This window comes from Castor canadensis, chromosome 10 (assembly GCF_047511655.1).
Source record: "Castor canadensis chromosome 10, mCasCan1.hap1v2, whole genome shotgun sequence".
NCBI classification, from domain to species: Eukaryota; Metazoa; Chordata; class Mammalia; order Rodentia; family Castoridae; genus Castor; species Castor canadensis.
In genome coordinates this window covers 141537935-141565504 of record NC_133395.1, presented here as the reverse complement: position 1 = coordinate 141565504, position 27570 = coordinate 141537935, and the positions used below count along the sequence as shown (strand labels likewise).

Genomic DNA, 27570 nt, shown 5'->3' with positions numbered 1-27570 from the left:
GTCCTTACAATCCTACTCTTCTCCCTGCCCCTCCTCTTCATCTTTGTGTCATTGTCACATTTGATTTTTGCATGTTATTTTAACACCACACTGCTTTGTTACCACTTTTGTTTGAGCAACCAATTATTTTGTTATAGATAATTTCTGAAAACTCTAGGCTTTACCTTTGTCTTTACTGTTTCCAATACTCTTTATTCCCTGTGAGGATCTTTATTTCTATTCAATATTTTCTTTCTGGATTAAAAAAAAACACTTTTAATTTTTCTTGAAATGTGGGTCTGCTGGTGATGATTTCTTTCAGGTTTTGTGTATCTGCAAATGTCTTTATATTGCCTTTGGTTTTGAGAGAAATTTTCACTGGTTTCTTTACAGTTTCTTTTCATCTACAGATACTGTCCCATGGTCTTCTCACTTGCATGGTTTCAAATGAGAAATTCTCCATTACTGTCTTTGTTTTTCTTTTATGATGCATCTTTTCTTCTTACTTCTTTTAAGATCTCCTCTTGTTTTGAGCAATTTGATTATGGTGAGGCTTGATGTAGTTTTTCCACAGATCTTATGCTTGGGGTTTTTGGGGATTCTTGACTTTGTTTGCTTATAGTTTTTTAAAAATCAAATTTGGAAAATTCTTAGCAATGATTTCTTCAAATGTTTGTTTCTTCCCTGCCTCCCCCTTCTCTTCTATGAGGACTCCAGTTACACAGATGCTGGGCCAACTTAGAGCTGTCCCATAGCTTATGCAATGCTCTTTCCAGTTTTAGTCTCTCTTCTCTCTGAGTTTCATTTTGGATAGCTTCTCTTGCTTCTTTAAGTTCACTCATCTTTCCTCCTGCAGTTTCTGACCCATGGTTATCTCATCCAGTGTCTTTTTCATTTCACCTGTAGTGGTTACATTTTTGTCTTTTTAATGCTCTTCCATCTCTCTTCTTAACATTTTAAGCATATGAGATATAGTTGTAATAACTGTTACAATATCCTTATCTGTTCATTCTAACATCTGTATCAGTTCTAGGTCAGTTTTCATTAACTAACTTATCCTCTCATTATGATTGATATTTTCTGCTTTTTTGCATGCCTAGTAATTTTTATTAGAAGTTAGCTACTGTGCTAGATGTTTCTGCATTCTTATAAATATTCTTGAGCTTGGGGCACTCTTAAGATATTTGGGAGCAGAGTGATTCTTCTGGATCTCAATTTTAATGTTAGATAGGACTAGCACAGTGCTCAGCCTAGAATTAAGTGCTCCCCACTACTGAGGCAAAACCCTTCTGAGTACAGTGAGCCTTCTGTATGCATGAATTCTGCATCCATGGAGTCAACCAACTATAGATTTAAAATAGTTTTTAAAAAGTTGCATCTGAATGCAAACCCCCTTGTATTATTAATATATGCTAATAAAAATGAAAAATTTTAAATCAAACAAAACTTTTTAAATTGCATCTATATTGAACATGTACCATCTGTTTTTTCTTATTATTCCATAAACAATATCATATAGCACCTATTTATACAGCATTTACATTTTATTAGTATGTCAGTCTGGCTTTCTGTGGCTGTGACAAAATGTCTGAGATAAACAACTTGAGTAAAGACTTATTTTGGCTCACAGTTTCAGAGGTTTTAGCCCATGGTGATCTGGCTACACTACTTTCAGGCCTGTAGTGAGGCAGAAACACCATGGCAGAAGGGCGTGATGGAACAGAACTGCTTACCTCTGGCAACTGAGAAGCAGACAGTGGGAGCGAGGAATGGTCTGAGGATAAGATGCCTACTTCAAAAGCACACACCCAGTGACGTACTTCTCTAATTAGGCCCCACTCCTAATAGCCCATTCAGCTATGAACTCATCAATGGTTTAACCCATTGATGAAATTAGCCCTGTTGTGATCCAGTCACAACTCAGTAGCACCACTAGCTGGGAATCAAGTCTTCAGCACATGAGCCTTTTGGGGAGACACTTCATACCCAAACCATAGCATTCTGCCTCCAGCTCCTTCTAGCTCATTTCCATCTCATAATACAAAATGCATTTATCCCATCTGTAAGAGTCCCCAAAGTCCTAACAGTTCTAGGAATTCTCAAAAATTCAAGTCCAAATTCTCCTCCAAGATTCCAGGCAGATGCTTAGCTGTGAGTCCTGTAAAAACTAAAAAAAACTTAAAAAGCTATATACTTCCAAGATACAATGGCATCTAATAAATACTCCTTTGGATAGGAGAATCCCAAGGAAGGATTGGACCAAAGAAATACTAAAAACCAACAGGGCAAACATTAAATCCTGTAGCACCATATCTGTCATCAACAGCACAGTGTGGCATGATATGAACTCCAGAGGGCCTGGGAAACCCCACCCGTATTGCCTTGCCAGCTACAGTTGGCCTCTTTCTTGGGCTGGTTCTGCTTGCTGACTGCAACTTCCCTCATCAAATGTTTCACATTCCTTGCATCTGCAACGCCTTGGGGTCTCCATTGCATCTTTGGCTTCACTCTCATAGCTTCATGAATCACGCTCTCAGGGGGTCTCTGAAGGGATCCTGACCATCCATTGCCTCCAAGGGTTTCCTATGAAACCTCGGTGGAAGCCTCCAAATAACGCTCTGCCTGCCTGTAAAACCTTCATTGTGTGGATGATACCAAGGTCTGCTGTAGTATGAGCAATATCTGGGCCCCCCTTGGACCATGGCTGCAGTGGCCTCTGAGTGCCTTGACAGCTTATCAAACTGAAATGAATCCTGAGGAAAGAATTTCCTAGGTGACCCTGTATGAGCAGCAAAATCTTTCAGAGGAGTTTACACTTTTACACCCTTGTACCCATGATGGGTGGGATCTAGCTAGTTCCTTAGATGTCCTCAAAGCCTCTTTCATATCATTCTTGTGCAAGGTACTTGGCCTTTTTCTTTTTTGAGACAGGATATTGCTATATAGCTTAGGCTGGCCTCATACTCATGATTCTTCCGCCTTAGGAAGATCACAAGTGCTGGGATTACAGGCATGTACCACCAAGCCCAGCTTGTTGGCTTGTTTTTAATGGCATTAATATCTTCAGCAACTACACTTTCCTTGGTCCCAAATTTAAACATGCTCCTTTCCTGGACAAACTGCAAGATTTTCAAGTACTTTTACTCTGCTTTCTGCTCCTGATTCTCAACTATAAATCTGACTAAAAGCAGAGGTAATACCCACACCACAGCCTGAATGCGGTGCTGCCTGGAAATTTCCTCCACCAGATTAATTGGGTCATCACTTTCAAACTCAGACTCCCCAAAAGTCTCAGGGCATGGACAAAATGTAGACAAGTTCTTTGCCAGAACGTAAAATGAATGGCCTCTACTCCAATTTCTAGTAGAGTCCTCATTTTCATCTGAAACCTCATTAGCATAGTCTTTAATGTGTCCTATCAGCATTCTGGTCTTCTGAATTCTCACCAGAACCACCCACTTAAGCTCTGATTACAGCATGCTGGGCTTTCTCTAATACTCTTCTCTAAACTTTTCCAATTTCCTCCCACAAACCAGTTCCAAAGGCTTCTGAACCACACAGTCAGAAATCACAGTAATAATCCCACTTATGGTACCAATTTTCTGTGTCAGTTTTTCTCCTCTGTGGCAAAATGGCCAAGGTAAACAACTTAAAGGAGGAAGGACGTTCAGTTTCAGAGGTTTTAGTCCATGGTCGACTGGATCTATTGCTTTGAGCCCAAGGTGAGGCAGAACACTGTGGCAGGGAGCAAATGGTGGAGCGAAGCTTCTGAGCTCATGGCAGTCAGGAAGTAGAAGGAACAGAGAAAGGAACAAGGGACAAGGCATACTCTTCAGGGTATGCCCCCAGGAGTGTGCTGCCTCCAACCAGCCCCCATCTTCTAGCTTCCATGGCATCCCAAGGATGCTATCAAATTATAAACCCATCAATAGCTTAATTCCTTGATTAGGTCAGGGTTCTCATGATCCAATCACTTCCCAAAAGCCCAACTCTGAACATTGCATTGGTGACCAAACCTTCAGCCCATGAATTTGGAAAGAGGTTGCATTTCATATCCAAACCATAACAGTTAATATCTGTGGGGGTCCTAGAGTTGATCCTCTGTGGATACTGAGGGGTGACTATATTTGACTCAGTGTCCCACAAATCTTGAAGTTTCCTGATCTGGCTGGTAGCAATAGGTGCTCTTCTCAGTCCTGTCTGAGTACCACACCTTCCTCCCTCTAGACCTTGCAGATGGTTCTTTCCCTTGCTTTGGGTAGTTTCCTCACATACAGTCCTCATCAGTGTTCAGCTGAATACTTGAGGGGGCCCTTCTGCAAGTATTCAGGGCTCTCATCCACTGCTCTGTCCTGGACTCTCAGCTCAGAAAGTCCACTGTACTTCACCTGGGTGCCCCAACCTGACCCATGGCCTGGAAAGTCTCCCAAGGCACTGGCCTTGTCTCTTCTGTTTTCCATCTGTCATTTATCATTGACCATATCTTCTAATATTCAGGTTCTTGGAAACCAACTATTGTTTCATATATTTTGCCAATTTTCAGTTTTATTTTGCAGGTGTGTGTTGGGAGGGGACAAATCTCTTGGCTAGAAGTAGAAGTTCTGTGAGCAATTTAAATCTGAAGGAACAGACAAGGTTTCCCTTCTAGAACAATCCCTGTTTCTAGAAGTTCTTTCTGATCTCCTGAGGCCTTTGGTGTCTGGACCCTTGGCCTGGGTAAGCTAAATCTCCCAGCCCCTATAGCCTAGGAGGGTGGTGGAAGTCAGAAGCCAGTCCTCCCAGACCAGCCTTGAGACAAGAAGCTAGGCAGCTCCTGGGATGTGGTCCTGGCTGGCCTGCTGCCATCCCCATTCCTGTCTCCAGTTCCCTGGCACTCACAGACAGTAAGTGCTCGGGTGAGTGACGTGGGGTTGTCACCTTGTTGGCAAGAGCAGGGAGCAATGCTGGAAGTCCACTTGTGGCTGCAGAAGGAGATACTGGCCTTTGCATGGAAACAGCACTTCACTGCTAGGCCAGTCCACATCCTGACCCCCGTGGGGTCAGCAGTCTGAGACTATTACTCCCTCTTAGAAGCTTGGATGCATAGGAGGTAACCAGCTGCTTGGGGGCAGTGTGTCTCTGAGCCCTTGTGTAGGATTCAGGGCCCAGCACAGCCATTCGTGTGGCTCCAGGATCCTCTGTCCTTGCCACATCTCTGAGAGGCCCTGCAGAAAGGCCTGGGGGGTGATGCTCAATATCACCCCCAGCACAGCCTTCACAGCTCTTGCTGGTGGGTCACATTGAGCTAGGCCAGTCATGTTCCATGAAGCCCCAGGGGAACATTTGCTGAGGCCACCTGCCTGGTCAGTGCAAAGCCTATGGGATTGATGAGTGTGGCCAAGAGGGTGCTGTCCTGGCTGGCAGGAGCATGGCTGCATGGAAGATTTGTGGATGTTGTCACTGTCCTGTGCAAATGTTCCCTGAGAAGTGCAGTGGAGCTTTCCCCTAAGGCAGGCCATACTGTTGCAGAACCTCCTGGACACCGCCTCTTACCATCCCTGTCCCCCAGTCTTGGTGCTCAGTGCACTAGCAAGGGAGGGAGGGACTAGGGTCCCTTGCATACAGCAGGATGGAGGAACCTCACTACCACACACACTTAAGGCAGAAAGTCATGTCCTGGCGTCTTCAGGATGTCCTCAGGGGAGAGGGAAAAGCACGTGCATTTTGGATCTGTTTCCTCATGACATGCCTGCATCATTCTTCTCTCCAAAGCCCTAACTTAGGCCTGGGGTCCTAGGGCTAAGTCTGCAGATCTGTGCTTAGTTACCTGTGCCTGACAATCTCTTGCCTGGGGCTTTGAGCTGGCACCATAGCCAACATCTCCAGGTTGCAAGATGCCAGAGGAACACCTGGGTTTCTGACTTCTCCCAGAATTAGAAGCCTGGGCAACCTGGGTGAGCTGGGCACTGTCCGAGTGCCTGTGGTCCCCACTGTTCCATACTACCTTTTGCACGGAGGCCAGTGCCATGTACCCTGATATACTTGCCCGACTCCTGCAGACATTGACCTTGAGGCTTTGGGAGTGCCAGGAGGCCGCCTTTTCTACTGCGAGACCAGCCCGCTCTGGGATCCACTGAACGGTCCCTGAAGCCACATGGAGAAGGCTACCTCCTTTCCCTCTGTGCCAACCTCAGTATGACTGTGTGCCACTGTGTGTCTCTGACATGCCTGCCCGACCCACTGGTCCTCAGAACACAGAGCCCTGGGTGCAGGGGTGCCGGGGCCTCGTTAACTTGTCCCTGAGAAAGTCTGTGGTTCCATCCACCCCCACTTCCTGTCCTTGTTTTTTCTTCTCTTCATTGAGGGAGCTCTGACTCAGCCAGAGTCACTAAGGACCCGGCAGAAGTTACACAAAGACATTGCTCCCTCCTTTTGTGTCCTCGGATGCCTTCCACAGTGCTGTGCCCTTCAGCTGGCCAGCTGGGGAGGGGAGACCAGGAAGGAAGCCAAGGAGCAGAGGCAAGCAGGGATCTACTGGGCATCTGGCTGGCATTCAGGAAAGCTGAGGGTCAGTCTCTTGAGAAAGTCCAGGGGAGGTGATGGGGCCACACATCCCTGTCCTTCTGAGGCAGTGCAGGACTCAAAGCCTGGCCCCCTAATTCCTCAGCTGGCCTCATCCTGGCTCACTTGGCCTCAAGCATTCCATCAGGGATTTATGACACACCTGCCCTGTGCTGGACCCCGAGCGACAAGTGTGAGTGAGACCAGGCCTCTGTCCCCACTGAGCCTCACGACAGAGATGAGCAATGTGTAGAGCCCCTCTTGACATCCACAGAGGACAGGGACCTACCCCAGGGGGTGGCAAATGCAACTTCCCCAGGGCCAGGCTGGTGACACGCTGGGTGAAGAAAGGAGTCAGCAGTGGGGAGTCATGGGGTCTGTGACCCCTCTAAGGGATTAATCGTCCTCAGTGCCAGGCAGTTGTCAATCTTGTGAGATGTGAGAGTCCAGAAATGGGGATCCCTGTTTTGAGAAAAATCCAGAAAGCTGCACTTCATGTCAATTTTTTTTTTTTTTTTGGTGGGATTGGGGTTGAACTGAGAGCTTTGAACTTGCAAAGCAGTTGTTCTACCACTTGAGCCATTCCACCAGTCCATTTTGCTCTGGTTATTTTGGAGACGGGGTGTCACAAAGTATTTGCCCAGACTGGCCTCAAACTTCGAGCCTCCCAATCTCAGCCTCCCAAGTAGCTAGGATTATAGGCATGAACCCCAGTTCCCTACTTGAAATATTCTTTATATTTAAAACTCTGACCAAGCTAGCAACAAAAGGCCACACACAGGCTGGACTGAGGCTATGGCTCCTTCCCAGTGCTTGTGTGGCATGAAGAAGAAAGGATTTTCCTGAAGTCACACAGCAAAACAGCAGCCATGGCAGACCAGGACCTGAGTCTCCTAGCCCAGCTGGGGGTTCCTGTGTGTGCCACATGAAGGTCTCAGTCCACCTTCTCTTCTAGATGCCAGACAAATGACCTAGAGCAAATCCTTTCACTTCCCTAGGCCCCAGCATTCCTAGCATGGCGTATGTGCAGAGTTACGCAGCAGCTGTGCCCCTGCCTAAAGTTCCTACAGGCAGTAATGATGGGCCCGTCACTTGGCTGATAAAATTGATGCTACATACAACAAATCAATGTGGAATTCAGCTGAATTAAGAAACAGGAAGGTTTGCATAACAACAAAATTCTCTCAGTGCTTCCTTCTCTGGTTTTATACCTGATTTTTAAAATTTCTAAACAAATATTTACATAGAATTACTAAGTGCCAGGCCCTGTGCTAAGCAAATTACTCATTTGATTGTCATACCACCCTGAGCCAGATACTATTTTGCAGATTCCCAAATGAGGAAACCAAGGCACTTAGAGTTGTCACCTGTTCCAGGACCCAAACCAAGCTGGGGTCTTATCTGTGCTCAAACTTCGGCTGCTCGACGCATGCCGAAACACATTTCCAGTTTGGAATTGACGTGCTTGGAGGATGAAGCCATTCATTCTTTCTCTCCTTGAGGGAGCAGTCAACAAACTGTGCCTCTGTGAGACAAGAGGCATAGGTTTGAATCCCAGTTTGGCTTGTGTGGCTGTGTGATTCCCCTCTCCACCCATCTCACTTTCCTCTTCTGGAAACTGGGCTGATCTCACCACCTGCCTCTCAACTGGAGAAGAGTGGAGTCAACGATAGCTATAAAGCATTAAATGCAAATGATGGTATTAATAACAATCACTGCCCCGAAATGTTTCACAGATGAGGGAGCCAGGCCTGAGGAAGCTAAAAAGTCAGGGTCCCTGAGTTGCGTTACCACTGAAGCAGTCTGCATGGAGGGGTTGCCCTCTGCTGTCTGAGGACCCAAGACTCCATCAAACCAACAGGCCAAGAGCAGAGCCCCTAATTTGAAGCCCTATGGGTGAACGGTCAGTCTGTTCCTAGGCCTGATGGTATCCCCCAGCACTGCCTGGAGTCTGTGCTTGAGGCTCAGCCTTCCCTCTATGCACAGCATCCATACCCATGGGGTTTGTAAGAGGATTTCTGCTTTTGCGTTGCTTGGCAATATTTTGTTTAAAAGAATTTATGCCAGGGATTAATATAGTTTGTGAGCTGAACTGCTTACTTGGCAGGAAGTAGAAAATAAACAGGGTTTTAAAGAAATTTGGTATGAAAACACTGTTTAGAAGGAAGACGTGCAGGTGAGGCTTAGGGTAGGGAATGGGACACTGGAGGAAGCCTGAGTCCTGTCCCCTGCTCAGCAGCTTTTCCAGCCATGGTGTCCTCGACCTGTGGCCAAACCTCTCCACCTTATGCCCTAGTAGTAACAGTCCCTACCCCTGGGTGGTGGGGACCAGGGATACAATGCATGTGGCAGGCAGCACAAAGCCTGGCACGTCCTATGTGCTCAGCAGCTGAAATCCTCAGAGCAGCTCTGTGGACTTCCCAGCCCTGGAGAGGGGCACATGCCACACGGAGGCCCTCAATGGAAATTGGCCATGTCGACAAACACACCACAGTACAGTCATCCCTATGCTGGACAGAGGCCACATTTTCAAATTCACCTGCTTGATAAAATTATTTGTAACCCAGGTCTCCCTAGCCCCTCGTGGGCTAGTGCACAGTGAAAACTCTGAGTCAGACATATCGCACCACAAACAAGTGTGCTTTTGGTTATCTATGGGAACCATGATTTTCACATTTTTGCATTCCTTTTGTGATTTAGCTGTTTAAAACAGGTCCCAAGCATAGTGCTGAAGTGCTATGGTGTAGTGCCCAACCAAGAAGGCCTGTGACATAACTTTTGGAGAAAATCCTTGTGTGGAAGTTGCTTTGTTCAGGCAGGAGTTCTGATTCTCTTGGCTGTGAGTCCAGTGTTAATGAATGTGTTAGTCAGGTCTCTATCACTATGCCAAAATACCTGAGAAAATCCACTTAAAAAGAAGAAATGTTTATTTTGGCTCATGATTTTGGTTTTAGCCCATAGTCATTCCGTTCTGTTGCTTCAGGCCTGGTGGGAACACATGGCATAGGAGGCCTACTCACCTCATGGCAGCCAGGAGGCAAGGAGAGACAGAAAGGGGCTGGAATCCCAATATCACCTTCAAGGGCATGGTCCCACTGACCTCACTTCCTCCTACTAGGCCCTACTTCCTAAAAATTCTACCACCTCCCAGTAGTGCCAGTGGAACATTCAAGACCCAAAGTATAGCAACAAATCAACAATAAGTAGTAAATAGTATCATTAAGCATCAGGTGCATAAAATAAAGTTATCTATTGATTGGTTGATGAAAATGGGGTGATCAGAGGCTTCCTGGGAGCAGTTGTTCTGTATTCACGAGTTTAGTGTTCACAATGATTTTATGGAAGAGGACTACCTTGAATAATGAGAACCAAGTAAACCACAATAGTTACTATGATTGCTTTTTTTATACTTCAAAAGGGAGTTAGGGAAGAGGTTGGGGTTGTGAGGATCTAATATGATAGAGATTGTAAGCATCCAGCCTGTGGACTGGATTGTAAATGTCATCACCTGGCTGTATGATGTCCTCCTCATGCTGCCATCCTGCCCTGAGGCCCGGGCCTCAAGAGGAGGAGAATCGTCCTCGTCAGTAGGGCTGTGGTTGAGCTTTAGGCCTTAAGAGACAGCGCTGAGAGGGGTAGAGGAGGCCAGGGAGGGCTCCACAGGTCTCGCTTCCCTGCATGGTAAGATTTGCAGAGGAACCATAAGGACTCCTCCTGGCTGCTGTCCACTCTGCGGCCACCACCCAGCCTGGGTCACTGTTGTGTCATGCTGGACAGCAGCATGGATACCTCATTGCTCCCAGCTTCCCTCCGGTCTCCTGCATCCACTCTCCACACTGCAGCCCCTCCCCTTCTAGTTTATATCCTTAGTGGCCTCCCATTTTTTTTCTCAGGAGAAAGCCCAAAGCCTGGCTCCTGTGCATGTCTCCAGCTTCATCAGATACCACACTGACCTTTGCTTTCTGCTCCAGCCACATGGGTTGCTTCTCAGGTCCTCACATGTACTCCTGCCATAGGCCTTTGAACCTGTCAAACACCCCTCTCCTGTCCCCATATCCACCCACCACTGCCCCTCACACCTTTACCTGCTTACATTAGGTGTCAGCTCAAGTCACTGTCCTGCCTCAGGACAAAGTGGCCCAACAATGTAGCCCCAAGTCTACACTACCTTTCTCCTTTACAGAACTGTCTCTGGTGACTTTCACACTTACTTGAGGGACCATTTGCTAAATGATCCTCAGACCATAAACTCCATGAGACCAGACTGCTCATCACAAAGTCCTGTCCGCCCATCCATGCATCCATACATCCATCTACCCATCCCTTTCTCTCTCCATCTGCCTCTCCATCTATCCAGTTATCTATCCATTTGTCCTTTCACAGCTGTCACTGAGTGTCAACTCTGTGACAGGCTCTACGGAGCCTGCAGAATCATGGAGGCGGCATGCTTAGAAGTCCACATTTTCCCTGCACTGTGAGGGCCACACTAAAGGAGGCAACTATAGCTTGGTTCACAAGAGACACCGAGGAGAAAGAGTGCAGTCCCCGCCCCTCGTTCTTCATCCTGACTGTGTGTGCTCAGGCAGGAACTCTCTCCTCTGGGACTCAGTGTGCCCATCTGAGCTGTGGGGAGCTCACACTAGATGACAGTTTCCCAGACTTCAGTCATTCACCAACCTCCTCCATACCCGCAGCTCAGATCATGTTTTCATTCAAATGAGCTCACTTTTTAAAACCAACATAAACTTATTTTAGAACAAAACTTTATCACTACCACAAGTGGACAAAAATGGTTTCCGCTCTCATAAATAGAAAGTAAGCATTTAAAAAACTTGAGAAAACAGAAGGCAGACCACAGGTGTTGCTGAGTCTTGGATAGACAGTGCTGTAACAATGGCAGCTGCTCTCCCTGGGAACAGAGATGCTCACAAGCACTGGGAAGGGCACTCATCCTACGCACGCTCGCTCTAAAGCAAGACTTCCTCCTCAGAGAGGCTTCTGCAGTGTGTGCCACCCCATCCCTGGGTGGCAATGGGGATGGGGACACCCTTGAGCACCTGAGTGCGGGGCCACCACTATTGCCCCAGTCGCTACTTGGGTACTGACCTGGCCATTTTCTGCTGAGCCTTCTGGATGCACCTGACCTGGCCCTCCTGACACCTCTCTCCATGCTCCAAGCCTCCCAGAAGCCGAGGGGCCAGAATCTGGAGCTGATTCTGTAACTCAAACCAAGGGGTGTCCGCACCAAATCCTGTCAAAGGAGGGAAACCAATATGGAAATTGAAGCCGTTCTATCCAGGAGCTGAGCAGGCAGCAGGTGCAGCCCATCCATCCCAGAGGCCCTGACCCTTTCTAATTACGCCTCGGCCACAAGAGTCTCCTACCCCCGACTCCACCACCCCTTGCCCTTGACCATTGTCCCCAGAGCCCATGACAGCGTAGGGTGCCCAGGGTGTGATCTTTCTGAATGTCTGTGTGACATGGAGTGTAATTAGAAGAAGAAATGCATCTCTTGCTCTGCTGATGCCAAAGTGCCCCACTGACTCTTCACTCCCCTGGTGGGCAGGTGTCTGCAGAACCAGAGGCTCAGGAATGGGCGCCATGTCCCCACCCTGAGCTCTGGAGCTGCTGTGTCTTGGGCGGCAACACTGGTATCAACAGTATTCCTTACCCGAAACAATGCTCCATTTTGGGCTCAGATTTCAGAAGGATATTTGAAGCTGCTGCCAACTGTTAAGGACACAGAGAAGCCCACTTTCTTCTCTGGCCTTGGCTCCAGGCCAGTGCCAGGTGTGTGTGTTGGTGGAGGGGAGGGAATGCACTTCCAGTCCCCATCCCACATTGGAGTATACCAGCCAGAGAATGGAGGGGGTCATTAAAACCCAGCTTTGCGCTGTGTCTTAGAAAGTGCATTTTCCCTCTAGTTAATAGCTGCAGGGTTTCACATAGGTCTTTCAATCCATTCCTTCATTCATCCATTCCTCCAAGGGTGATATTTGATAAACAAGGTCAGGAGACGCTGTAAGTTATTTAGAGTTGCTGTCCTGCTGTGTGTTTCAGGCACTGAGCTTGTCACACCTAGGCCACACCCATGCCTGTGCATGCCCTGAGCATCTGGTCCACTGCAGAGGACCCCTCCCCCCATTGGAATGCAGAGATTCTTGTGATGGAGAGCCAGACACCACATCTGACCTGACAGTGGGTAGAGGGCATCCTCACATTTTGGTCAGAAATGAAGCAAAGACATTTTGGAAAAGTTACCTAGAGAGAGTGAAATTCCATACCCCAGATTCTTATTGAACCACCAAATGACACAGTAGAAAGGTGCCTGAGACATCTGTGAAGCCGCCATTTCCCAAAGTGTGGCCTGAGGAATGCTAGTTTATTCCAAAAAAGTTTCCCAAGTCACATTGGTATGAGAAAGACTGAGTCAAACAAAACTAAGTTTGTTGTGTGTTACAGGACATGTCAGAACGTTCATGTGTTCATTACCTCGTGAAATCAACAGAAGGAAAACAGAGGTACAATGTAAAACAGTTCCCAAATATTTTTTGCCCGTGGTTTCTGGTTCAGAGAGCTTCTCAAAAGACTAGGGCTCACACATGCCTTTGCCCTTGAGATAAAAAGGATTTGCATGGACCAAAGCATTTCTGGGACAATTCCTGGAGGAGACTGAAAAGCCTGGGTCTCAGGGAGACAGTGACTCATGACCACTACTTAACTTAAAAGTATTGCAGAGAGCCAGTTGTGCACTAGCCCCTCATTGCCTCCTAGTTTTCTCAGGGGGACTTCGGGGTGGAGGAAGTCCCCACTAAGGAGGTTGACCCCTGAGCTTATGAAGGATCAAAGTCCTGGGAGGGATATCTTCCAGGTCCCCTCTCCCATGAAGCCTCTCCTGATTGACACTGCCAGGACTCAGTGCCCCTCCCCACCTGCCCCAGTGCCCTGCCTGGCTGCTTTGTGGTACCTTTTACCCTGACTCCACTCTTTGCCCGCTGGTTTTGAGTTTGGTCTATGTGAGGTCCCCATTTGGAAGCTTATTCCTCTTTGGAACGTTCCCTCCACATGGGGACAGTACTGAGCACCTCCACACGGCTTGCCTCTCACTTACCTGCTGTTTCGGTCCCTATTGCGTGAAGAACACTGAGGCTTGGATGGGGAAACTTGCTTAGGAACATCGGCCAGTAAATAGTGGGGTCAGGATTCAAGTCTACCCACCCTAGTTTGGCTAATCCCACAGGTGTCCCGCTTCTTGGGGGCAGTGGCCCTAACTGGCCCTGCTCCTGACCCCAAGCCTGATCTCTACAAGGCTGGGGTCAAACCTGAGCTGGGACTGTGCTCTGAGGCACCTGTCTCAGCTTGTTGACTGTAAGAGGATCAGGGTAACAGGTGTGATCACCTGCAATTTAGAAGGGCAAGAAGCATAGACTGACAGCTGCAACAGCTTCAGCCTTCTAGCCCCACTGCCCTGCACTGGGACATCCTCCCCCCGACCTTCCTCCAGAACCTTCTATGCTACGTCCATAGGGGATGTTCACACCAACTGCTCCCATCGCAGCCTTTGCTGTCTTTGTGGACAGAAAAGCTTAGGTTTGTGGCTGCTGTCATCCTGGACGAAACTTTAACAGTGATGACACCCAAGAACTGTCCTCCCCAGAGCTCTGGATTAGGCTGAGGTCTGGGGCGTCCTTTCTTCCATAATTAAAAACTCACCAGTGCAGACAGATCGCTCGTCACTCTTTCATCCCAGTGGTCCTCCCTGGAGAAGACAGGGCACCACCAGTGAGACAGACCTGGCTGCCCACAGCCTAGGAATGACACTACTGTCTCCATGTACTCAGGGCCTTGGCTAGCAGCAGGTGGGCCCAACAGCGCCTGGAACATCACAAGAAAAGTACTGGGTAGGTGGCTGTTTCCAAGCTTTCTGCTCCATATGGGCTGAGAGTCAGAAGAGGAAGGTGTGCATGGAATATTATTCAACCATAAAAAAGAATGCAATCCTGTCAGTAGTGGCAATGGGGATGGAAGGGGAGAACATTTTGTTGTGTGAAGTAAGCCAGGCACTGAGAGACAAAACACTGCATGTTCTCACTTACATGCAGAAACTAAAAGAGTTAGCTTCACAGCTGTAGAGAGTGGAATAATATCTAGTAGAGACTGGGGCTGAGGGCTGTGGGGGAGAGGAGAGAGAATGGTTGATGGGTACAGGATACAGTAAAATAGGGGAGTAGCACCTAAATATTCTGAACCACAGTAGTAGAACTGGCTGACAACAGCTAATTACATATCTCCAGATAGCTAGCAGAGAGCATTTTGAATGTTCCCAACAGGAAGAAATGATAACTGTCAGAGGGGTGACGTGCTAATGATCCAGATCAGAACACCACACACGACACAGATGTATTGAAACATCACGCTGCACCCCATAAACATGTACAGTCATTATGTATCAGTTAAAAATTCAAATGTATTTTTATTTTAAAGGGAGCGTGTGCAGCAAAATGGTTAGCAGGTTTCTAAATGGCCCCGTCTCCCGCTTCTCCCAGTGAAACTTGGATGCTCACAAGTGGGGCCCCAGCGCAGGACCTGCACAGGGAGAGCACATGACCGGTGCTGGCTGCGGTGTGGTTGCTTGAGGACATCACAGCCTCTGCTCCAGGGCCCGGCTGCTGTGTGAGTCTGGGCCCATTATTTAACTTCTCTGGGCCCAGCTTCCTGCTCTGAAACACAGGAGCAACCACAGCACCTGCCACGCAGAATGGGGAGGAAGTAGCAAACTGGGGCAAGGGTGCAGCCCAGGACAGTGAAAGGAGTCCCTCTCGGCTGGCCTCACTGGTCAGGTCACTCTTGAGCAATGCAAGTCTGACCCCACTGTCCCTGGCCAGGAGGGAGGGGTAGCTCAGCAGGCAAACAGACTCCTGACTGCTCTGCTACTTCTGGCTGTGTAGCCATGGCAAGCCCCACCCTCATCCTAACCTCAGTTTCCCCACCCGTAAAAGGCAGGTGCCAGAGAGATGACCACTTGCACCTCTGGGTTCTGTGCAGCCTGTACATGGCTGCCTATTGTGGGGTTTGGGTTTTTCCCTGGAAGAGACTTGGGAGGGGCACTTGTGGGAAGCCTGCTTCAGCCCTGGATGGCTGTGTTGGCAGTGAGGTCGCAAGTTCCCTGCAACTCTGCTCCCGGATCTCAGTGAACTCAGGCTAGGCTGCTTTTCCAGGAAAGGGACGATGTGACTCTGAGTAAAAGGAACTTGAAAGGTGTGCAGTGGCAGGAAGATCAGGGCCTGTAGGGCTCCAGGTGCCAGGTGGATGTGGGAGGTGGGGCACTGGAGGGTACACTGGTGGGGCACAGTAGAAGACGAGGGCTTGGCCAGCTGAGCAGAGCAGAGACTCAGAAAGGGTGGACAACAAGCACCAGTGACAATTCACAGGGATTGGGGTGGAACCCAGCTTCTGATGCTGGACTTGGGGGTAAGGGATTCCTGTAGGGGAATAAGCATGGGGAGAGGTTCCTCTCATCCTCTTGGCCAGATATCTGCCATTTGCCCCAGAGATCTGTTCTCTGCCTTTCTTTGTCATGTACCCCAGGGGGGTGGCATAGGGTGGCTGTGTCATAGAGCCCTTCACAATTTGGTTTGGCTAAGTGGGAAGCTCTGGCAGGATATAGGGTAGGGGGTTGTTAAGGTATTTCGTCTCCCAGCTCCTTCCTTCAAGATTACCTTGGCTTGGCTGAATTCCTACTGTAGAGGACAACTGCTGTTGGGGTCTTCTCCATGCCTGGGTCTGGAACCCATTCCACCTCCCACCCCATTAAGTCTAGGGGTGCCAAGAAAGGAGTCCCCACTTGTGTTTGTCCCAGGGAACAGTGCCACCCTGAGAGATTTGCCTGTTCCCACCCACACTTCTGTCAAGAATTCTCAAAAGATGTGGTGCCCCTGGGACTCCAACCAGCGCAATTTCCAGAGCCAGGCTCTGTGTCTCTGAGTTGGCTCATCCCATCCCCCTCTCCCAAATCTCTCTGGGGGACAGGTCAGAGGTCAAGGTTTCCAGATCTAGATGGGAGAGAGGAAGGGAGGTGGGAGGGAGTTCCTGAAAGGGAAGCATCTGGCCCTGCAGGGCACAGGGCACACAGTGGCAGGGGCTGTGAACTCTAACATGACTTTTACATGAAATCCCTGTTTCCAAATACCAGGACTGATTCAAATATGAAATTGTAAACAGCATCAGCCAGATCCCAATCCCTGACTACCAGCCTGGGACATGGAAAATACAAGGTCCCCTGACATACCTTTCTTATCTTGTCTTCTCCTAGGGGTCCCCACACTTAGAGCGTGGACTGAGAGCAACCAAGGAGACAGGTGAGTGAAAGCCGAGACCCTGGGTCATCTGGGGGACTCTAGAGTCCTGCCAACACTGTGTGAATGCTTGGTGCAGAACAGTCTTTAGTGGAAAGCTGCCAGTTTGCACACCACCTCTCTATGTAGTTGACCTCCTCAGCCACTTCCCAAAGCCTGGAGCAGGGAGCTGGATGCAGGTCTGAAAGCTGCACTTTGGGCTTATTTCCTACTGTGACTCCACCTTTCCTGTCCACCTCCCCCGCCACACACACCCCACAGCTGACCTGTTACTGCTTTACCTTGTTACAATATTCTACCAAAAGAAAGGTGAGCTGGGAAATGTCTCTTTAAAACAAGAGCAGTATGTGAGCATGGTTGCCTGTCCATCCTGATGGTCATTCGAACTGCAGATTATATCTCCATTGTTATCTCGCTGAGGTCAGCCCTCTGAGGTGGTTTGTTTTGAGGGGAGGACTTGCGAAGGGGGGCTGACAGGGCACTGGTCAGCTTGAGAGCAGCATGCAGAGGACATTCCTGGGAACACAGTGACTGCTCAGAGTGAGTGAGGCTCTGTGAGCTAGCCTGCAATCCTTACCACCCTGGGAAAATGTGCCTGAGGCTAAAAAGCATCTGTTTACAAACAAAGGTTTGGAGCCGCAGCCCCTCTGCCTGGGGGGCTGCCTTGGGACTCCTCAGGGACAAGCCAGTACCTGATGCTTCCCTGGCACCTTCCTTCCCTGGGATGGGTGTGGGCACCTGGCTTCACTCCCAGGCAGAAGCAGCAGTTGCTCCAGGGCGTTTGATAGGAGGGGCACCTTCCCATCCTCCTCCTTGACCAGTGGGTCAGCACCTCAGTCACCTCCATTTATGTCACTCTTTGGGGTCAGAGGAAGAAGCTGTGAAAGCTTCCACCAGAGCATCATCACCTGTGGGTTAGTGTGGCTATTTTAAGTTAAGAGAGAGATTGGGGCAGTTTATGTTTTCTGAGTTTTCTGTAATAAACATGTTACATTCGTATTTTTTCCAAATGCTCTCCACGTGACCTAGAACCCCACAGGCAATCCTGTGTGTTGCAGGTTGCAGAGGTCGGCCAGCTTCGCCCCAGCAGGTGGCAGGCTTTGAGAGCTGGGACACAGGCAGCTCCAAGTAGAAAGCTGTAGTGGGGAAGGCACACACCTCCTTCTCTAATATTCTACAGACTTAAATTGTGATCACTTTCCTGAAAACAGCTTGGAGTGGTGTGTTGCCTCTGCTGCAGTGCTCACTGCTTTAGATATTGTTACCCCTTCTTGTGTGCACTCAGCAACTCCAAGGCAGGGTGGTCTCTCCTTCTTCACTTCTGGGATCCATAGGTACTCAGCTGAGTGGGACCTGGTATTTGCTGAGTTCCTCTCATGCACCTGGATGAGAGGATGTGGCAAGAATCTCCTATGTCAGTTCAAGGTACAATGGTTATTCCATTCTGCAGGTGGGGATACTGAGGCTTGGAGAGGTAAAATGACTTGCCAAGGTCACATAACAGGTAGGACGTAGAACTGGAATCCAGGTCTACCCAACTTCAAAGGCCTTGACTTTCCTACTGCGTCCCCATGAGCACAACCTCACACTTTTAAAAGACTGGAAAACCAATTTCACCTCTTCTTGCCACAAGCATGTTTTGGGGTGTTTTGTCTCTCTTTGTGCTTTTATTTACAGGACCCTTTTATTTACTAGTGCACCCTTCTCCGGGCTGTCACACCGCTTGGCAGTTCTAGTTGGGTCAGCCTAGGATGGGTGCTCGTGTTGGCTGTAGCCTGGCAAGGATCAGAGTGCTTGGCAGCCCTAGTCCTCCCAGTCCCTCACACCAGAGCTTCACTGTGTGGGTACAGTGGGAAGGCAGGGCAGGCCACCAGGGCTCATCGGGAGCGTCCTGGAGCTGTCCCACCCAGCTGCTTGTGCCTGGGTGGAGAGCAGCACCCTCAGACTCTGCCCCAGGGCACTGTGGGTAATGGCTGAGGCCTTGGTCTTTGGAGCCCAGAAGAACTGAATTTTACCCTGACTGCTTCATTCCCACAAGTTGTGTTTCCTTGAGCAAGTAAATGACTACTTCTTTGCACTTCAGTTTCTCCGTCTGTAAACAGGTCCCTACTCCAGAGTGATGTAATACAGCCAGGTCACTGCCTTCCCTTCCTAGGGTTCTCAGCTAAGGGTCCCTTCATGTTAGGATGGGTGTCACTTTCTTGTGCTGACTATGAACAGCTAACCCAAGTTTTCTCTTTCTTCCTTTTCTTTTTTGGAAGATGTCTAAAGTTATAACACAGACCCTGGGAAGCTTTTAATGTGTGGTCAGAACTTGCTGCACTCCTGAAAGTGTTGTAACTGACCAGAGAGTTTTAAAGAACTTGTAAATTTCCTCTTTCAAAATGTAATGTATCTGACTAGTAATTCCACTTCTAGGAAATCTGCCCCAAGGAAATTGCCCGAGATGTGTACAAAGATTTATCCACAAGGATGTTTATCACGTTATTTGTTTTAGTTAAAAATAGAAAGCAACATGAATGCTCAACAGCAACAGGATTGGAGCTCTCACTGTGTCACATGTAGACACAGAAGGTTCCAGACAGCCATTATGATATTTGAGATGAATTTTTAATAACATAGGGGAAATCTTTATATTTCGGTGTTAAGGAAAAGGCAATTTGCCAAAATTAATCCTAGCTGTATTTTTGTGAATATGTAGGAAAAAAACAAATCAACAAGCTAGGATTGGTGACTCAGGCCTATAATCCCAGCTACTTGGGAGGTGGAGAAAGGAGGATCTTGGCCCAAGGCCCGCCCTAGGCAAAAGAGAGACCCTATCTGAAAAAAACGCAAAGCAAAAAAGGCTGGGAGCATGACTCAAGTGGTAGAGTGCCTGCCTAGCAAGTTTGAGGATGTGAGTTCAAATCCCAGTACTGTAAAGAAAAAAAAGGTAAGCAAAGTAAAAAGGGGGGTAAAAGGGAGGAAAGGAGAGGAGAGAGAGAGAGAATTGGTGCAACAGATACAGAGGTATGGGAGGCTAATGGTGACTTATTTTCTTCTTTGTCCCTTTATGTGTCCATAAAGTAGTTATATAGAGAGTAGTTATAGTTAAGAAAAATGTCTCTGCCCCCACTGAATTGTACAGGTAGACATTTTTGTCACTCTACTATATAAAAAAAAGCTTATGCTGCTGCTTTTCATTTTAAACTGTTCTTTTTCTCAAAACATTTGCCCAAAGCCAGTGTCCATGTCCAGCTCATTGTCTTCCTTCTGTTCCTAGAGCTGAGGTTCAGAGGGCATTGGCAGTGGGGGCTGTGCTAGTGTGCTGGGGTGCTGTGATAACAAAATGCCACGAATGGTAACTCAAACCATGGGGATTTGTTTCCTCAACATTCTAGAGGCTGGAAGGCCAAGATCAAGGTGTTGGCAGGTTAGTTTATTCTGAGGACTCTGTCCTTTGATTGCAGATGGCACCTTCTCCCTGCGTCTTCTCATGGCCTTTCTTTGGTATTTGTCCCTGTCCAATTTTCTGCTTATATAAAAGACACCAGTCATTTTGGATTAGGGCCCATGCTCACTGACTTCATTTTAACTTAATCACCTGTGTCTTCAAACACAGATGCCCCTTGACTTGCGATGGAGTTATGTCCCCATAAACTCATGACAAGCACTTGAAAGTCTTGTTAAGCCAAAGGTGTGTTATTGTACCTTGCCTGCTGAGTATTCTCACTTAGCACATGTGCCCTGTAGAATGTCAGTTGTCTCCCTCATGATCCAGGGGCTGACTGGAGATCAAGTCCTGGCCCTCTGCCCCATGTCATCAGAGAGATTGTGCTGCATAAGTCTAGTTCAAAAAAAGTCCCAGTTCAAACCTGGAATCAGTTTCTAGTGAGTGTGTATCACTTTTGCACCAGCATAACATCTAAAAACCACAGGCTGAACCATCTCAAACCAGGGCACATACTGAGGTACTAACAGTCAAGGCTTCAACACATGAATCCAGGGGACACAATTCAGCTCATTGCAGGTACACCCTGTTCTGGCCACTGTGGCTATTTATTTTATAGATTGCTAAGCTTGGAGATGGAGCAAGGTCGAGGAAAGAAGGTGAGTGTAGATGGTGGAAGAGGAACCGTTGTTCTGTCTTTGAGAGATCACAGTGAGGTGTGATGTAATCACACAGCAAGCCCCAACACCTGGCTGACGCCCCACCTCTCCAGCAAGACCCCAAGGCAACAGGATGCCTGTTCCAACTGAACCCATCTACCCCAGGGGAACCACTCAAGGTCAGAGCAAAATCACTCAGCCAGCACAAATTCATGTTATTATGAAACTAAGCACTTTGGCTGAGGTGAGAAGCATTGAGTAAGACATAAACAATTAAGCAGTTAAAAGGAGCTCTAGACATTAAAACTCAAACATAAAAAGTAATTTTTCGTAGCATCAACTCAAAAGTGATTTGGATTTATAAAATCAGTCATGGAGCTAAGCAATAGTGCAATTGTATTCATCATTTTCTATTGCTATAACAAAATATCTGAGGTTGTATACTTTATAAGGAAAAGAAATTTGAGGGCTAGGGGTATAGCTGAGGCGAAGAGAGCTTGCCTAACATCTTACATGTGCAGGGCCCTGGGTTCCATCCCCAGCATGGAAGGAAAAGAGAGAGGGAGAGAAGGAGGGAGAGAGGGAGGGAGAGAGGGAGGAAGAGAGGGAGGAACAGCTCACAGTTTTAGAGGCTGAAATCCAAGATCAAGCATCTACACAGGTTTGACCTGTGGTAAGGGTCCTGTGATGAATGGCATCACAGAGGAAGGTGTTGTACAGAAGAGAGTATATGGCAAGAGATGGGAAGCCAGGAGGATTCAGAGGCCAAATTTGCTCTTTTATAACAGGGAAGTATAACCCTGTCCTTCAAGAATTACATTAATCTCTTCCAAGGCAGCACCCCAATGACCTAGTCACCTCCTCTAGGCCTCACATCTTGAAGGTTCTACATCTCAACCTGATGGCCACACTGGAGACTAAGCCCCCCAGCACATGAATCTGTAGGGTTCATATTCAAGCCACATCATCACCATAGCAACCAGCAAGCTGGCTGTGGAAGGTGGAGGTTGTGAGTTTAGAAGAGCCAAAGCTTTACCCTCTGGACCTTTAAACAGGTTTAAGGTGTTCCCCAGCCCTGGTGGTCAATCAGCTGTGGTCACTGTGGGTCAGAACCACTCTGAGGGCTGGCAGTTTGACTCATGGTCTCAGTATGGGGTTAGAGTTTGGCAAAGACACCCCACATATCTGCAAATATCCCTGCCTAGTCCAAATCTGGAGTTGCTTAACTCTCTTCCCTTTCTATCTGTGTCTTGATCTAGTTCCTTCTGTCATTTCTTACCACCCCATTTCTTGCTGGACCATTGCCTCAGGCTCCTGGGTGATCCTTGTCCTCTTCTGGCTCTGACCATCTACTCACCCCACAGTAGAGGCCAGAATAGTTTTTGAAAGACACAAGCCTGTTTGCAGCTCTTCCTGACTGTATCCTTACAGGAGCTTCCTGATGTGTTTGGCCCACAGTCCAAACTCTCCTGACAACAGTGACCTTGTGATGCTGTCCTCCTGCTTTCATCTCTGACCCCACCAGCATCTCTTTGTTCTCTTTCCTCTAGTGGCCCCCAACCTCTGTGTTTCCAGTCTTCTTGCTTACCACAGGGTAGGACATGGGGCTGTGCAGGATCCTACAGTCATGGAGGGAACAATTGGTTGAGAAAACTTGGCCCTGTGACGCATGAAACTTGGTTTCCACATTTCCCTTTATTCAGCAAAATCTCTTCCCTCAGCTACTATCCTGGGAGGCTGGAAATTGGCCATTATTCCTAGAGATGTATTTGCTCCTGGTACTTTTTGTCTTTCCCAAAGGTCTGGGATTTCCTGGCTTGGTAGATGTAAGCAGAGGCACACAGTAAAGAGTAACCCTGGGCCCACCTCCATAGAACCTCACAGGAACTGTGGGACCTGGGCTGGAAGGTCTCATCATTCTCCCTCTCCAACAGACAACAAAACCGAGACCCAGCAGGGGTTGCAGCCTGCTCAAGGCCCCACACCAGGAAATAGGAGAAGCACAGTGAAAACCCATCATGAGACTTCACATCCTGTGTATTTTTCTCAGTTGCCTTTCTGTCTTGAATCTCTCAGCAACTTTTGAGGTGAAGTTCCTATGCCATTTGCTCTCACAGCATCTGTTGGTTACCTACTAACAAAGCGTTTTCTCCCTTAGCTCAGACTGTTTAAATTGCACAGCCCCTTTTGTGATTCCTTTGTGATTATTCCCCATCTGTGTAAATAAATCTTTATAACAACCAGCTGGAAAGCAAAATGTTCTAGAAAGCACCAGCTCATTTATAGGATGCTTTTCCTACTGGTGGCCTGGTGTCTTGGAGACTCTTATTTACTCATTCATTCAACAAATCTGGATTGGGCCAAACACTGGGAATACAGCAGTGACAAGACAGCCCTGCCTTCAAGAAGCTCCCTGCCCCCAGGGAGCCACTTCTACTAAGGGGAATGGATGATGAGTAAAGAAGCATATAGATGCCCTAAGGGCTATCATGAAGAATAAAGCCAGGTGCTGCATGGGGAAAGGAAAGGCCAGTTGTTTTTATGTAAGGTGTCAGAGAAGGCTTCTCTGATGAGGTGACCTTCTGCACTGTAATGAAGAGTAATGAGGACCTGGAAAACATTTCAGGCAAAAGACTGGGTGAAGCACGGGGTATCTGGAGAACATGAAGGAAGCCAGGATGCCAAAGAGAGAGAGCAGAGGAGTGGCTGGCAGTGGGAATCAAGAGGCAGGCCAGGTGCCAGATCCAAGCAGGGGAGCAATGAGCCCTGCAGCAGGACAGTGTAAGTGAAAAGTGGCCATGTCTGATCAGATGTGAAGGTTGAACTAATCAGATGTGAAGGTTGAACTACTGATTGTGAGAGAAAAGAGAAAGGGAAGCTCAAAGGTGATTCTTGGGGTATACTGACACCAACTGGTATCTTACAATTCATTTCTAGCAATAACCACTAGGAACTAGCACAGATCCCTCAAGTTCGAGGGCACAGTGAAATCTCCAGTAACACTGTCCCCACTTAGATGCCAGTCACAAGTGGTGTCCCCAAGCTACCCAAACTTCTGACAAATTCTGGAGTTCCCACAACCTCTGCTGGTGGGATAATGAACTGGAACATCTCGTAGAACTCAAGAAAGTATCTTTTCCATTATGGTTTTATTATCAAGGGCAAATCAGGACTGGCCACTGATGAGACTCACAGACCTGATAGGGTCCTGAATGCAGTTTCCCCATGAGTCAGAGCACATTGCTGGCTCTCCCAGACATTGGTGTGTTCTCCGACCAGAAACTCCACGGAGTTTTTATGTTCCGAGTTTTTAGAGTTTCATGACCTAAACCTGGTGGATTGAAGCATTGTCCATGAGCTTGAACTCAGTCTCCAGCCCTACCCCCATAAAATGTTGGGTAGTTCAACTAACCCCATGGCTAGTCTTTCTGGCTGAATTCCATCCTAACTCTTGGGGGTCTGTCCAAATAAACTTAACTGTGATGTAAGGGACTCATAAAGAGCAAAGACACTTTCCCCCCAGATATTGGGGGTTGAACTCAGGGCCTCCAAAGTATTCTACCACTGTGCTACACCCCAAGCCCACAAAGACAATTTTATCACCTGGGAAATTCCAGGAATTTAGCCTTTTCTCCCAGGATTTGGGGACAAAAGTCAGTCCAACTCTTTCTTGTACATCAGGGTGATGCTGGTGCCATTTGCTAAGAGTCGCAGAAGTGTTGGTTTCAGGAATGTGGACCCATTTGGACATGTGGGCTTCAGGGCATTCATTAAATGTCAAAGTAGGGGTGGGGGTGGGCAGGTGGGCCTACCTGTCCAGAGCTCAGGGAGAGACCAGTGCACAGATCATATGGAAAGTCACAGGGCTTGATGAGATGACGTTAGTGATCCAGTGAGGAGGAGGCAGCCAGGGAGAGGAGGATGAGGGGTCAGAGGGGTCCCTAAGCAAGTGTTGCACAAGAGGGTTGAGCAAGGCAAGGAAGAGGAGGGCCAAGCAGTAGCCCCTGGATTCAGCAGATGGAGCTGCATAACCTAGAGCTGAGTGGCTTTAGGGGAAGGGAGGGGATGAAAACCAATTGGATGGAACCAAGGTGGGAATGGCTGGTGAGGAAGTGGAGCAGGGAACAGGGACTCCAGTGGGGCTGTGGGCCTTGGGAAGGGGACAGGTGGGAGCTATTATGGCAGATCTGGTGGCCAGAGAGCATGGCGCAACACTTCCTATGTGTCCAGCTCTTAGCCAGAAGTTGTAGACGTCTTCTGGGAGCTTGGTGTGGTTGGAGAGATGGGAGTCACTCTCCACACTGTTGAAGAGTGTGAGAAGTGCCATGTGAGAGTGACAGAGTGTAGGGCCAGGACATGGGGGGTGGCCAGGGAAGACATCACAGCTACTGTAGTCATTTTTGTGGGGCATCTTCTAGGTACCCAGAAATAGACTGTGTCCCTGAAATGCATTGTCTTATTTAATCTTCAAGCTCCCAATATGATCCTCACTTTATAGGCAAGAACACTGAGGCTTAGAGAGGTCAAGTCACTGGACCAAGGTCCCAAGGAATCTCCAAGAGTTAGAAACTGATACAGCTTGTCAAGGATTTTTATAGGCAGAGGTGGGAAGGGCAAAGGGATAGGACAGGCTAAAATGAGAACTCAGAAAAGCCTGTGTGAGTTTGGAGGCCCTGGTGGAGATCCATTTGGATTAGAAGGGAGGCAGGTCCTAAATCCCATGAACCCTGGAGCAGACAGTTCCACTCAGGCCCCCAGAGTATGACCTAAGGCAGGCTACTTACCCTTCGGTTGCCTTTAGCAGGCAAGGGATGGGTAACAACTGTCCCCAAGTCAGGGCACAAGTGGTAGGGGGACAGAAGAGAGGCAAGGAGAGGAGGCGGAGGTGAATAATGCTGGTGTGTGCCAGCACTGTCCTGGTGGCAGCTGTGACTCCTGCATGCCTCTGCTCACATTCAGCAACCATACCTGCCACCAAACACACACCCAGGGCAGGGAGCATTTCTGCTCACATCCTTCACCATCTTCATCTGTAAAATGGGAGCAGTGGGCTGTGGCCACTCCTGCTAGGGGTTGTGACCTAAAATGACATCTGGGGAAAAAGCACTTGGAAAAAATGTCCTCCCAAAACCATTGTTTGGGAGTGGCAGGAATCACTGTTCCAGCAGACAGGAGGGAAGTCAGGACCTGTATCCCACCTGCATAGTGGGTGCTTCAGACCGAGTGGGGTACAGGTAAGCCCAGCCAGGCAGGATGGCAAATGCAGTCTCCTGTGGTCCTGAGTCAGGTACCCCAGCTGCTTCCTCTGCCAGGGGACACATGCAGCTCCACCAGGCCTGACACAGATTTATGGTGTGTCCAGGCTGCCAGGACCTCCCCATGCCCTCCATTTCATAGAGGGGAAACTGAGGCTGGGAGGTCAGCCTCAGGTTGCTTCCAGAAGTTGTGATTATTTCCATTCCAAAGCTTTTCCTGTGCCAGGAAAACAGAGGAAAGAGGGAGGGAGGAAGAGAAAGAGATGGGAGGAGGGATAAGACCCTGGCTCATGTGTGCATTTGGGGTAACAAAGGCTCACTATTGTTTAGGAGATGGGTGCTAGGAATCCAGCTCCATTAAACACTGGGAGAGTGAGCAAGGCCTGTAACATTCTCAGTGTGGACGTATCAGCTGGTCACTGTACCTGGATGTCCATGACCCAGTATTGTGCTCTGCTCATGAACATATTAGTGGTGGGTGGGGCCTCTAGAAAGAGAAGATCACACAGCGATGCAGGCTGTGAGCGAATGACGACTTGCTGTACCTGTGCCCACGTGCGTTTGAAAGGGGCTCACAATTTGGGCTAGGGGCCCGGGCTGGAAAATGCCTGTTTTCTCCAGGCAGGGAGGGCATGAGTCCAGTGGATGCCTGACTCCTGAGTTGGCCACCCTCACCTGGCAGTTGCAGGACACCGCTCCCCTCCCCGCTTTCTTTGTGGTACTGGTGTCTGACCTCAAGGCCTTGCACTTAAAAAGCCACATCCTACTCACTCTTCCAGAGTGCTGTGTGCTGCTCACCAGAAGCCCTGTAGAACCCCTGGCCAGTGTGCCTCCTTCCTGGATGTGGGCATAATTCACAGCTTTCTGGAACCCCCTTACCTAGTTACCAGTGTCTTCTGTGTGTCCCTCAGGAGAGCCGAGAAGAAATCAGGCCTCCAGAGCAACTGCCGTGTGTAAGCTCCTGGCCAGAGCATGGCACATCAGGGGTCACTAAAGACTTACACCACTTCTGAAGGGGGTGGGCATCACTCTCTGCATCTCTCTGTAGCCCATGAGCAGCTTGCCCTGGATGATTTTGTAATAAGCAGGAGTTATGGGATGGAAAGCTGGGCTGTGAGGCCATAAGCCAGAGTAAGTAGTGTGGCACCCACCTGACACTGATCCCAACGTGGGATCCTCTAGTTTGGTCTCACCTTTCTCCTCTGCTCCGTAGTCTCTAAGACCCAGTCCCCTCCAATGCAGGGCACATCAGCCTCACTTTGGGAATCCTTGGCCTCAAATGCTGGAAGAGCCCCAAGGTCCCAGAAATTCCCCCAAAATGGCCTGTCTCCCCACATAAGCCAAGGGACTAG

General features: G+C 48.5%; 1 protein-coding gene across 3 annotated transcripts in view; it reads left to right on the top strand.

Moving 5' to 3' along the window:
* Atp2b2 (ATPase plasma membrane Ca2+ transporting 2) overlaps positions 1-27570 on the top strand; it is a 333232-nt gene that overhangs the window by 54533 nt on the left and 251129 nt on the right. For 2 of the 3 annotated variants that reach the window (XM_074044411.1, XM_074044412.1), the window contains exon 2: positions 16832-16877. The gene's annotated coding sequence lies outside the window, so the exon portion shown is untranslated. Of the gene's footprint in view, positions 1-16827; positions 16878-27570 lie in introns of those variants that run through there. The other variant, XM_074044415.1, reaches the window with a different exon arrangement.